Raw genomic sequence first — 13,431 nt, 5'->3', positions numbered from 1 at the left:
GACATAAGCCTGGAACTTTTGAGGGCACCCAAGTGGAGAAAGTCTGCCTGAGAGTGAGGCCAACACAAAGGAAAGCAGAACAGACAGGAGAGGCTGAGTTCCAACCACATTGTTTGAGCTCCTCGTTCCAGACACACCTGAAGACTTGCCATGAGTTTTCAGCGATATAAACCAACAAACTGCCTTAAAAAACAGAACTGTGAGCAGCTTGAGTTGAGTTTCCATCATCTGCAAACAGCAGACTCATGACTAATATGTGGGGCCTTTTGAGGAGTTAGGTCATCAGAGATGTTCGGTGGATTCCTATGGAGCCACAGGATGAAGCAGAAGAGTTCTCATCAGGAGGGTCCTAAGAGGCCCAGGACATCAGGCAGCACTACATCCACACCCAGGTCACCAGGTGCAACCCTGAGCCAGGGAGGTGGCATCCTCCGCCTCTGATGAGGTCACTGCCTGGCTGCAGGAAGACCACAGTTGTGTGGCCCCCTGGGTCCTCAAGGACTGCAGCTTCAAGAGGCTAGATGACACCCCCTGGACAGGAGAAGAGCCTCACAGACATAGACCTGGGCAGCAATGGCAATGAGCAGTCGCCACCCTCAAATTCCACCAGGGGGCAGGGCAGACTGGAGTAGAAGAAGGTGGGAGAATGTGTGTGAGACTCCTGAAACGTTCATTGCCTGGCAACTCTGGAAGCACAAAAGGCGTTTTGCAGCAAGTTGAGGTCTTGCATCCTGCAGATAGAGAACAAAGCCACTGAAGTCAATGGTTAGAGCTGGGTACCCTTAGCATCCCACACAGGAAAGGCTCCATGGCTCTCAGTTTCAATAAGTTTTCCTGAAGATGCTCTGGGAAGGCGGCAGATGCTCAGAGGAGATGACCAAGGGCTACCCCTATGACCTGGGCACAGGGGTTCCCAGCTCCACCAGCATGGCACCAAAACAGCAGCGAGGCCCAAAAGGACCAGGACCGTGCAGCCTAGGACAGCAAACAGCTTGGAAGTAACGTCTGAAGACTGACGTCCCAAGGCCCCTGACATCAGACAGGATGGGGGATTAGTCAGACTTAGGATCAGTCGAAGAGGACCAGAGCTTGTGCTGTTTCTTTTACACCTGAGTTTGTGGAACAGCATTCAGTCCTGTGTGTGTGGTCTCTGCCCTCTCCAGGGCAACCTGTTAGGCAAGGGAAGGTCTCCATGTATGTGAGCAGAGTTAGGAAACCAAACTCCAGCAAGTAAACAAGCAGACTGACAGGAAACTTGTTTTGCAAGTAGAATCATCAGAGGAAACTCTAGACTCAGAGGCTCTGGGATGGAAACCTCCTCACACATCACCCAGCCCAACCCCTTCAGAAAGCTAAAAGCCAGGAGCGTAGGGGAGTATCTCTGTGATAGAGCCCAAGGCTAACACTAGCACATGGTCCTGGGTTCAATCCCCAGCACCTCCATGAGAGACAAATAAATAAATAATAATAGCATATTGAAAGAAAAAAAAAGGCAGAGGAGGCAGGGGATTTGCCCAAGGTCACAAAAGGTTGGTGGTACAGCCAGGAGCCAAAGCCGGGCCTCCTGACCCCAGGTCTGTGTGGAGCTGTGCCCTGTGCTTCAGGACATCCCTTCTGGTCATCCCCCCCAAAATCTCCAGGTTTCAGAGTAAGAAAGGGACAAGGGTTTTTGTCCCATGTGTTTACTGTACAAACACTCGGACTTCTTACTCTGGAATTTCACAGTGGAAGCACATCACTATCACTTCTTTGAGATAATGCCCCTCATCCTGACCCATAAAGCTGCAGCCTTATTTATTGCCCCAAACCAGCCTTAGCCAGTATTGAGTTAGATGGTAACAAGTAGCCATCATTGACTGAGCACTGAATTCTTCGGGCTTTTCCAGAGAAAGAGAACAGAGAGAGAAAGAGAGAGAGAGATTGACTTCAAGGTGGCAAATCTGAAATCTTGAAATCTGCAAGACATGCTAGCAGGCTGGAAATTCCAGTAGGAGTCCACGTTGCAGTCTTGAGTCCAAAAGCAATCTAAGGGGGAGGGTATAGCTCAGTGGTAGAGTGCGTGCCTAGCATGCACACGGTGCTGGTTCAATCCCCAGTACCTCCATTAAAAATAAATAAATAAAAACCTGATTACCTCCGCCCAAAAAAAGAATTTAAAAAAAATTTTTTTAAAGCAATCTAAAAACAGCATTCCTTCCTTTACTGGGGGGACGTCAGTCTTCTTCTCTGAACCCTTCAACTGTTTTGAGGCCCAATCACATTATGGAAGGGTATCTGCTTTACTCAGAGTCTACTGATTTAAATGTTAATCACATCTAAAACATAACTTCGTATCAACATCTGTCCTAACCAAACAACTGGGTACCATCACCTAGACAGTAACATGGAAAACCAGCCATCACAAGCACTTACTCTGTGCCAGGCACTCAGATAATCTCGACCACAAACCTATGAGGCAGCCGTCATCACCCCATCTCACAGAAGAAAAACCCAGGGCTTAAGCTAACAGGAAGTTGTGGGCCAGGCCTGGAGCCCCAGTCTCCCTTCCTTGTCCATGGCTTCCCCCTGCTTCACTATTTCTCGCTCAGCTGCTAGAGCACAAAAGATGCTTCTAGGCTGCAGGCTGCAGTCACCAATGCACATTAGACTCACTGGCAAAAACTACTTTAAAAATAAACAAAAACCAGGGGGGACAGGGTGCAGCTCAAGTGACAGAGCGCATGCTTAGTGTGCACGAGGTCCTGGGTTTAATCCCCTGTACCTCCTCTAAAAATTAAAGATACAAATAAACCTAATTACCTCACCCCAAAAAAAACTAAATAAATAAATAAATCACGCTAAACAAACAAACAAACTAATGCTCAGACCCCATGCCCAGAGATTCTGATTTCATTGGTCAGAGGTGGAGCCCTGAGTATCAGTATTTTAACCTCTCCCACCTGATTCCAACATGCAACGAGGCTTAAAAGTCCTGTTCTAGAAAGTGGGGCAGTGAAAGGCAGGAGTTCCTCTCTTTTGTACAGTGTAAGTTGCCCAACAGACAATACATAACCTAAAAGGAAATCGAGGGGGTGGGGTATAACTCAGTGGTAGAGTGCGGGCTTAGCATGCCCGAGGTCCTGGGTTCAAGTTCAATTCCTAGTACTTCCATTAAAAAAAAATTCAAGTGGCTATAAAATAGCCAGTGGGAAAAACTGGCAAATATATTTCCTCTCTCAGCATGAAATTAGCCATTTCCCCTCTCATTCTGAAGTAGCTTACAGTGAATACTTCCTTAATTATTTAATGGGAAATACAAAAGAGTGAAGTGGAGCATAATTCATTCATCATTCAGGCAATAAGCATTTGGTGAGTACATGCTGAGTGCTGGGCACTGTGCCAGGTGGCCAGCCACCAGATCTAACGCAGTTCCTGTCTTCAGTCAGCAAGCCAGTCAGATCCACAAAACAATGTGGGGAGTGCAATGACAGACCCTATCCTGAAGGTCCCAGAGTCCAGAGATGGTGATTGGCCACAGACCTAGCAGGTGGGATACTGGATTCAATACAGTGGAGTCTGTGTTTCCAGAGACTTACATCCTGAATAGATGTCCCCTCTTGGTCAGTGAGACCTTAGATGCTCAGGGCAGCCAGCGTCCTATGAAGAAAATCAGCCCGGGCTCTCAGATTCCCAAGGGGACCCACACTGCCTTTTCTATTCCACCAGTCCTTAATGAAATGAGAAAAAAATCGTTTTTTGTTCTCTCAAAATTCTTGATGTTAAATGACCCCTTCTTTTCTAAACTGATTATAGTATTTGGTTTTGCTAATGTCTTGATATGCCAAAGCAACACGGACAGGTCTGTGCTGTTACCCCAATAACCATGGAGGACACTTCATGGGTTCCCAAAACCTGGGAACCGCCACACTAGACAATGACCTGGGGTCTCATATGAGCAGGAATCTCTGGAAACTTGGCTTCTGCACCCACACTTGTCCTCACCCTGTCCACCCTCAGGCTCCTGAATAAACCACATGACATACATAGGCTGTCAGCTCTTTGAAAGAGGACACCTAAGTTTTGGAGGATTATATGTGTAGAAGTGATGAACTGGGTATCTTCACGTGTTTATGAGGAATGAATAAATACAAGTTTGTACTATGCAAGGTACAAAATGAGCGTCATTTTGCTATTACTGCAACCTGAACTTCTGGGACTGGACATCTCTGACTAAATCAGGAGAGTGGACCACAAACTTGGCTTCTACCACCCCAGATCTGGGATACTGGCCCATCACTGATCTGGCTCCGTGAACAACTCAGATTAACAGGTGAGAAAAGAGCTCACCTGCGGTGTGAGTCTCTACTGATATGTCAAAGTAAACCTGCTATGATGAAATAAAATTGTCTATGAGTGGGCAAGAACCTGACAAGGATAAAAATGTAATCAAGTTGCGCAAAAAGGAGGAGAGGGTATAGCTCAGTGGTAGATCACGTGCTTAGCATGCATGAGGTCCTGGGTTCAACCCCCAGTACCTCCACTAAATAAACAAACAAACAAACCTAATTCCTTACCTCCCAAAAAAAGTTATGCAAAAAGAGAACAGTGAGAAACCTTGGGGGATAGCCTTTGCCTCCCCTCTGACTGCCCCCAAACCCCAGCAGTTCTAAAGATGTTGCCAGTGCCATTCCCGACCCTGGAAGTGGATGGGCCAGTCCTACCAACATCAGGAAGGGAATGCTGATCCTGGGTTAAACGTCCTGCAGGGATCTAGGAAAGAAAACCAGCAAATCTGCACTTTCAGGGAGCACAAACCCATATTCCAGTGAAGGGAAGGACTTCTAACAGAAACCGTAAGATATTTTCTCCGTTTAATTATTTAACAATGAGTATGCATTCCTTTTATAATCATACATGCCCTGCCAAAACTAGAATTTAAAAAAAAACAATACAGATGAGGGCGGGGAATAGAGTAGAGAGGAGGGAGGGTCACTTGGCGCCCTCACACCAACCACGAAGGCAGGAAACTTGAGTGCCAACACCAACAGGAACTACCCCGTTTTTGTCATTCCTCAGCAATTTAAAACCTGAACCCACCTTAAAGTGCCTATTTCCAATGACCCAGGGCCCCAACCACCAAGTGAAATGGACTCGGAGATCCTGCGTTAAGGGCAGGGCCTGGGAGGAGACGCCCACGCCAGGACCCCTAAGGCCAGCCTGGGCTGCGGGACGCGGGCTGCGGCCGCCAGGTGGCGCGCTGACCTCTGCTCCGGTGGCCGCCTGCTCTTCCCTTCCAAAAGGTCGTCGGGCAGGCGTCCACCCCATCGTGCCGGAGGGGATACGCCTAGTGCCCGCGGAACGTGGAGATCGATGCCAAACACAGAGGCACCGCCTGCCTTGACCCCAAAGCCCTAGGACAGGGCCGAGGGACATCAGATCCCAGAGAAGACACAGGAACGGACACTTCGCCTCCGCCTTCCGACCTCCCAGCCCGTGGCCTCCGGGGGCGGCGGTAGGAAGAAGGGGCGGCCTATGAGACCGGAGCTGGGTCGGGGGAAAAGCAAGGCTGTCCAAAAATGAGGGGACCTCGCAGTTGAAAAAACACGTCTCGCGGATGACGGGGTAGAAGACGACGCCGGGACCCGGACCTTCCTCCTCCTTCCCCGCCGGCCCCGCCCCGCGCTTCGCCCTTTCCCAGATCTCCTTCCTCTTCCCTTTCGGGTCGAAAGCAGAAGTTTCTGAAAGTCCGGAGGAAGCGCGCCCGGGAGCTCCCGAGGTTTCCAGCGCGACGGCCGGAGGGAGGTCCCCCCGCAGTACAGCGCGGGGCCGACTAGGGCCGCAGGGAGGCCGCCAGAGGGCGCAGTGGGGCGCGCTGGGGGCGCGGGCCACGCCCCTCTGAGCAGTGGTTGCCCCTTTTAGATTTCCTCAGACACGCGCTAAGTGACCATGAGCCCGCGAGCCTAGAGGCTCTCCAAGCTCCTAGTCCCGGGCAGGATTCAGGTCAGGCCCTGAGGGCGGGTCCTCTGTCCCACTGGCTGCTGCACCCCCAGCTCCGGGAACAAGGAAGAATAAGTGTCATATTCACCAAATATTGATTGAGCGCCTGCTAATGCCAGGAAATGTTCCTGGCACTGAGGATGAGAGGTCAGAACAGACAAAGAATGGGAGAGTATAGCTCAGTTGGAGAGCGTATGCATGCATTAGGTCCTGGGTTCAATCGCCAGCACCTCCGTTAAAAAAATAAATAATAAACCTAATTTCCTTCCCCCACCTCCCCAAAAGAACAAAGAGCCTACCCCGGGTAAGATTTATATTCTGTTAGTGGGTCAGGGAGGAGAAACAAGGAACATAGAAAGGCAATAAACAAAATACTGGTGGCTAAAAAGCAGGAAATAGATGTCAGAAGGGGATAGATACTATGGAGAAAAAGCAGAGCAAGAGGGATGCGGAGTTGTAGGGTGAGGTGGGGGTTCTATTTTATACAAGATGGTGATGGCAGGCCTCTCTGGCAGGCCTCTCTTATGAGAGGAAGACACTTAAGCATACACTAGGCGGAGGTCAGCCAAGCAGCTTTCTGAGGGTAAGGACAGGAAAATAAGGAGCACTTCACACTTGTGTTAAATGAATGAATTTTCAAGGCAGGAAGCCACACTGGGCAAGGGCCACTCTAATGTGACCTTGGTGCCCTCACTATACACCTGTCTGCTCCACTCTATCCAGCCATCCCTCCACCCAACCATTTCTTTAGTCAGCAGTCCTTGGGCACCTACCTTCTCTATGCCAGACCTTATGCTGGGTGTATTTCATTTCTATATCCCCAAACCCAGGATATGGAAATGAAAAAGACACACTCCTTGGAGGGAAAAGAGGCCTTCATGTTCACTCTGGTAGGACAAGAGAATGACACAGCCTTCTTGGAAAGTAATTTGATAGCATCTCACTCATAAATATGGGAAACTTTTGAACCAAATCCTCAGTCTAGGACTCCAGGCCAGGCATCTCAGCACAGTGGTCAGGACCACTGACTCCAGCTGGATTGACTGGGTTTAACTCCAGCTGCCTCTCTCATCAGCTCTAGGATCCTGGAAATACTATTCACCTGTGCCTGAGCTTTCACATCCATAACATTAAACCAATAATAATATTACCTAACTCATAGGAGTTTTAGGGAAACATATCGCAAAGGGTTTAGAGCAGTGTCTGGCTCACAGCAAGTGCTCAACAAATGTTAGCTATTTTAAAGCTATTTTCATTTGCTTAGACAACCTTTTCCACAAAAGTGTAAGCTGACCTGTTCGCCAAAATTCTCTTTGCAAGATTATCTGTGTAGCTCCAAACTAAAGCAACTTCAGTAAAGATCCAACAATAGGGAGATGACTAAGCAGATTATAGTGCATCCATTCTATAAAATAAAATGTAATTTTAGAAAGATTGAGACTCACATCATCATATCAGACCAAATGTCAAAAAGCGGTGAGTTCTGTGGAAGGCAGCATGTGTGTCCCAGGAGGACTGGGGAAGACTTGGCTCGGGGGGTGTCTCAGATCCTCTGATAAGAGCTAATTTGACCTGTTACCTGAGGAGTCAGTCAATATCAATCAAAATTTTTAAATGCACGTATCTTTGGACCCAGCAGTTCAACTTTTAGGAGCTTATCCTAAAGATATACTTGCACATTTGCACAACGACTCATAAACAGGAAAGTTTGTGACAGCATTGTCGAAGACAAAACAACCTTATTGTCCATCAACAGAGGATTAGCTAAATAAATTGTGATGGATCCTTCCTGTGAAAGATTGAGCAGCCATTAAAGTTAATGAAGCAGATCTACATGTGCTGATGTGGAAAAAATCTCCAAGATGCATTAAGTTAAAAACGCAACATGAGATACCACTTTATACCCATTATAATGGCTAAAATTGAAAAGACTGACAACACTAAACGTCTGTAAAAATGTGGAGCAATTGAAACTTATACACTGCCAGTGGTTGTATAAAATGGCACAGCCACTTTGGAAAACAGTTTTGCAGTGTTTGTTTATATATATATAAAATACATATATGTATGTTAAACATACATTTAAGCAGAGACCTAGCAAATCCACACCCAGGTATTACCCAAGAGAAATAAAATTGTATATCTTCATATACTGTACATAAATGTTCATAGTAACTTTATTTGTAATTGTCCCAAACTACAAGTAATGCAAATATCTTCAGCAGATCAGTGCATAAACAGAGTCTGGTATAACTATTCAACTATTCAATCCGTATTCTGCCTCTAGGAGTTTGCTATTATGAACTTATATCTCCCAATCAACAATAAAAAGGAATTAACTGTAAATAGGCAACAACATGAATGGATCTCTTTTTCTTTAAAAACTTTTTTCTTTTTTTATTTATTTTTTCTTTTTTGAATCTTAAAATTATTATTCTGAGTGAAAGAAGCTAACACAAAAACAGTTCTATTTTTTTGAAGTTCTGTAACAGACAAAGCCAAGGGGATAGAAAGCTGACCAATGGAATGGGGTTGGGGGGAGTAAATGGAAGGGTCAACCGGGAACTTTCTGTGGTGACTGAAAGATCTATATCTTGATTGGGATTTGGGTTATAGGGGTGTATGAATTATCAAAAGTCAGGAAACTCTTAAGATTTGTGCATTTTATTGAATCTATAATATTCCTCAATTAAAAACATAAGAAAAGAAAGGAAATTAAAGCCTAGGCCCTCACAATAAGAGTCATGAAGAATTTGAGAGGAAGGGTGCTGCCCTGGGGACCCTGGGAAGAGAGGCACTCTCATAGTGGTGAGCCCCTGGGGGCAGAACCCCGTGGGATTCTGCTTCCTTCTTCTCTCCACCCTCAGTGTCCAGGACAGGACAGGGCAGGATGAGTATTTACTGAGCCTCACAGGGAAGGAGGAGGTGATGAGACAGGCTCCAGGTGCTAAGGCTCACAACAAGCAGAAAGGACAGAACGTGACGGGGCAGCCCAGGGAGTGATGCCAAGTCCGAGTTCAGAAGGGGAGCTCGTGGCCCTGCAACACTGCTGGATGTGCAGAACCCAGGGCTCCCACCACTTGTCCCTGCTGGTGTCCAGGCTGGGCTGCAGCAGCTTGTTCCAGTAGGTGTGAAACAAACACAAGAGCTTGGAGGTGGCCTAGTAAGACATACTGATCCCTTCATGGCTGGCTGAGCCCAGGAGCCTCCTGGCTTTGTCTCACTATACATACCCTTTGAGGCTTCTTATCTGGTTCCTATAAGTCTTGTCTCCCAGCCCAGTTCCAGGCAGAGGGTCATCTTAATCCTGAACACCCAGAACATCCCCCCCCCCAATATCCTGAAGTCTGTAAATTTTAAATGAAGCAAGCAGATCCCTTGTTGCTCAGGTTTCCAGTCCCAGAGCAGCAATTTCTGAAATGACTGACTTCACCCACAATATCTGCTCCAGTATGAAAAGAAATCACAACAGAATTACAGAATTCCTATATAATCTTGGAGGGAAAAGGAAAAAAAAAAGGCACTTCTAACTAGGACCTGAATCCAGAATCCATAAAACAGAAGATGGATAAATTCAACTAAATTTTTAAAAAATTGATTCTTAAACATTTGTTTGTTTATTTTTTGGGGGGGAGAGAGGTAATTAGGTTTATTTTATTTATTTATATGTTTTTAATGGAGGTACTCGGGATTGAACCCAGGACCTTATGCATGCTAAGCATGCACTCCACCACTGACCTGTACCCTCCCCAACTAATTTTTGATTATAAAACCTCTATAAACAAATTCAGAAGACAAATAGCCAACTGGGAAAAGATGTTTTTACATTCGTATAACAGAAGAAGAACTTAATTTCTCTATTATAAAAAGAGATCCTCTAAATCAATAAAAAGCAACCTCCAAAATTTTAAATGACAAAAGTTCTGAAAAGAAAGTTATAGGTAAATGACTCTAAATGGTTAAAATAGTTTCAATCTCACAATGAGAGAAACAAAATCACATAAAATTGCTGATAGGCCACAATTATTTCTATCTTAAAAACACAGCAATTTCATATGGCTAAGATTAAGGCAAATTAAAACAACATCGAGATACTAATTTTATCTTTTCATATTGGCAAAGATGAAAAAGGCTTAACACTTCACATACCTGAAATGTACATAGTTATTCACCACATTGTTTATAATTTCAAACAATTAGGAAAAAAACTAAATACCCATCAACTGGTAGACTGGTTAAATAAATTATGGTATGTACACACACAGACACACGCACACACAACAAAGTATCAGTAAAAGGAGAATGAGAAGCTCTTTAGCTACTGATTTACAATGATTTCTAAGATACACTGTTAGATTTTTAAAAACCATTACACACAAGGTTCAGAACAATGTGTATAGTATATTACCATCTGGGTAAGCTAATATAAATATGCGTGTTACAGTATCAGGAAGAACTGAAAATATTTGTTCTGCCCAGAAAGGGGAACCAGGGTGGCTGAAAAATTAGAGGTAGTAGGTAGGAAAGAGTTCACTGAATACTGTTTTGTACTGCCTTTTGGACCCTGTGAATAATTACCCATTCAAAACAAACGACTAATAAAACAACCAGCCTGGGCAGGGCTCTCAGTGTATCCTATCAAATACCTCACTCTAACCAAAGCATTAGCATAACAAGAACAAGACAGATAATCTCAGCAATGCGGGTGCCTCCTCCAACAGTCTGCTCTGTTCTTCTTATGTGTATTGTCCCGGGGCATTTTGATGGGGCAAAGGTCTGTGAGCCATTCGGTAACCTGAGGCTTAAGGTCGTAGGCTGGTGCTGGTCTGAGCCTCCTGAGCAACTGCTGGGCTGGCCCCGGCCCTGAGGAATCAAGAGGTGGGAAGCCAGGGACCTGGTGGCAGGAGCTTAGCAGCAATTTGAGTGTCAAAAATGAATCCAGGTGGGAGACTCAGTTAAGAGACAAGGCAGGAGAGCCACAAAGTGAGACTGGGGCGCAGACGGCCAAGAGACAGCAGGTCACCTAAGCCAGAGAAGGAGATTGGCCATGGACCAGGAAGTCCTCCTGGGTCTGGGAACCGAAGTGGGGAAGCAAGAGTGGCCCCACTGACCATCACTCCCATGACCCACTTTGGTGCTTCCCATGCCTGCAACTCTGGGTTCTGCAAGGTTGAAGGTTCTAGTCCCCAGAGGGGCAGCACACATGCCAGGGGACAAGACAAGGGTCCCACTGAACTACAAGATAAAGCTCCTCATCGGGGTCCTGCTTATGAGAGGAGGCATCACCATACTGCCAAGGGAAATTGACCCAGATGGGCTGAAGGAGGTAGAGATGGGGGCGGGGACACATGTGGAACCCACATGATCCACATCAGTGCCCTCTCGTACCCTCTGTGAGTGGACACGTGTAGCAACCCCAGCCTGAGAAGGTGATGACAACCAGGAGTCACACCACCAGGGACGCTGCCACCAGCAGAGGTGATCAGTGAGGGGGAGGGGAACTTAGAGGAGAGAGTGGAGCAGAGAACGGCTAAGTACCAGTTGCAACCCAGAGATCAGCTGCATCACTGGGGGCTGCAGTTATCCAGTAAGCTCCCTTCCCCATTTTCCCTAAGGAAGAGAGGCCTCCAGGGGCCATGGAGGAGCTGCTCCCTGGACCTTTGTGGGACATCATATTTGTGCAGTGCGACAGGGTGGACCGAAGCAGCCATGAGAATGTGCCTCTCAGATCTCCATCTGCGGGAATGTGTCTGACCATCACGACTTCCCCCAGGCAGCTCACAATCAATGATTGAGCACAACACGGGCCCCAAAGTAGGCCTGTACCCAGGAGACATGGGACTCCTCTGACGAGTGACTTTGGCTCAAGGACTCCTCATCGGCAGAGCCAGAACTTTCTTAGAAGTCACTGCTCTCTAGCATTTCCTGTCTACCCTTCCTTCCTCTCCTCCACACAGCCTGATGCTCTCCCAACCTCCTCCAGCTTCCTCACAGTTTCCTTCTCAGGTCTTTTTTCAGTAAATCTCGTGGAGTCTAACCTCGTCTTGGCATCTACATCTTGGACCACCTGAATTAACACAAATGCTAAAATATGAAAATGAATATATGTATGTATATGCATGACTGGGACATTGTGCTGTGCACCAGAAACTGACACAGTGTACTGACAGTACTTCACTTAAAAAAAAAAAACAAACCCACAAATGCCATTGCTGTTGTGTATTAACCATAGTTCTGAGCTTCTTGGCAACCAAAAGAAAAAGACTGTATTATTGTATAAGAGTCATTAGCGTTCTTTATCAGATAATTCCAGTTCCCCCACCTCGGGGTGCATTGGTAAGATTGCTTCCTTAAACTGAGTTGCTCCAAGTCAATAAGATTTGAGGGGATGCTTTTTATAAACCTAGCCCAGCCTTTCCTAACTAGTATACATCATTTCTTTTTACCTAATTCAGGTTTGCCCATAGTGGCACTATTGACATGTTGGGTCAGATCATTCTCTGCTGTGGGAGACAGAATTATGCTTCGTAGGAGGTTTGGCAGCATAGCCTCCAGCTGCTAGATACCAGTAATCCTCCCACAGTCATGACAACCAGAAACATCTCCAGACACTGTCAGATGTCACCGAGGGAGCAAGATCACTGTCAGTTGAGAACCACTAATGTAACTAATAGCAGCAGAACTTTTCTTCAAAAAGAGATAAGGTTTAAAATAGAATCATACAAAATGCTCAATTAAAACCAGAGAAGTTAGAAAGAAGGGGAGAGAAAAGAAAGAACAGGTACAACAAATACAAAACAGTTACGAGCCTGGTGGATATTTATCAGGCACCACCAATAATCACTTTAAACGTGAATTATCTCAAGGCAATGAGAAGGCAATTCACAAACTGGGAGGAAATATCTGGGAACTCTGCTTTCTGCTCAGCTTTGCTGTAAGCTTACAACTGCCCTAAAAAATAAAGTGTATTTTTAAAAATTTTTAGATAGTTTTTAAATGTGATTAGTCTAAATACACAGATTAAAAGACAAAGATGATCCAAATGGGCAAAACAAACAAACAAACAAAAAACCCTTCAGCTAACGTCGTACTTAACAGTGAGAAACTGGATGCTTTCCCCCTAAAATTGGGAATAAAGCAAGGATGTCTTCTCTCACCACTCTGGATCAATATTGTCCGAGGCGTCCTAGCTACTTACAGTAATGCAAGAAAAGGAAAAAAAGGCATGCAGATTGAGAAGGAGTTACAGACGACATGATTGTTTAGAAAACCCTGAAACAACCTCTGGAGCTAATAAATGGGTATAGCAAGGTGGCAGTTCACATTGATATAAATAAATGATTAAATAAATACATAGGAAAGAAGTGGTAAATCTATGCAGGAGAATTCCTGATAATTTATATAGATACTGCTCTGTTGTAATGCATTGAATTGTGTCCCCAAAAAGATACTTTA

At 45.7% G+C, this 13,431-nt stretch overlaps 1 long non-coding RNA gene across 2 annotated transcripts in view; it reads right to left on the bottom strand.

Annotated features, from left to right (window-relative positions):
* Positions 1–254: 254 nt before the first annotated feature.
* Positions 255–13,431, bottom strand: part of LOC140694721 (uncharacterized) — a 40,901-nt gene continuing 27,724 nt past the window's right edge. Inside the window, exon 6 of one of the 2 annotated variants that reach the window (XR_012070611.1) lies at positions 255–731. This is a non-coding gene — a long non-coding RNA (uncharacterized lncRNA). The remainder of the gene's footprint in view (positions 732–13,431) is intronic. The other variant, XR_012070677.1, reaches the window with a different exon arrangement.

Source organism: Vicugna pacos, chromosome 1, assembly GCF_048564905.1.
Source record: "Vicugna pacos chromosome 1, VicPac4, whole genome shotgun sequence".
NCBI classification, from domain to species: domain Eukaryota; kingdom Metazoa; phylum Chordata; class Mammalia; order Artiodactyla; family Camelidae; genus Vicugna; species Vicugna pacos.
This window is presented reverse-complemented; position numbering and strand designations above follow the sequence as displayed.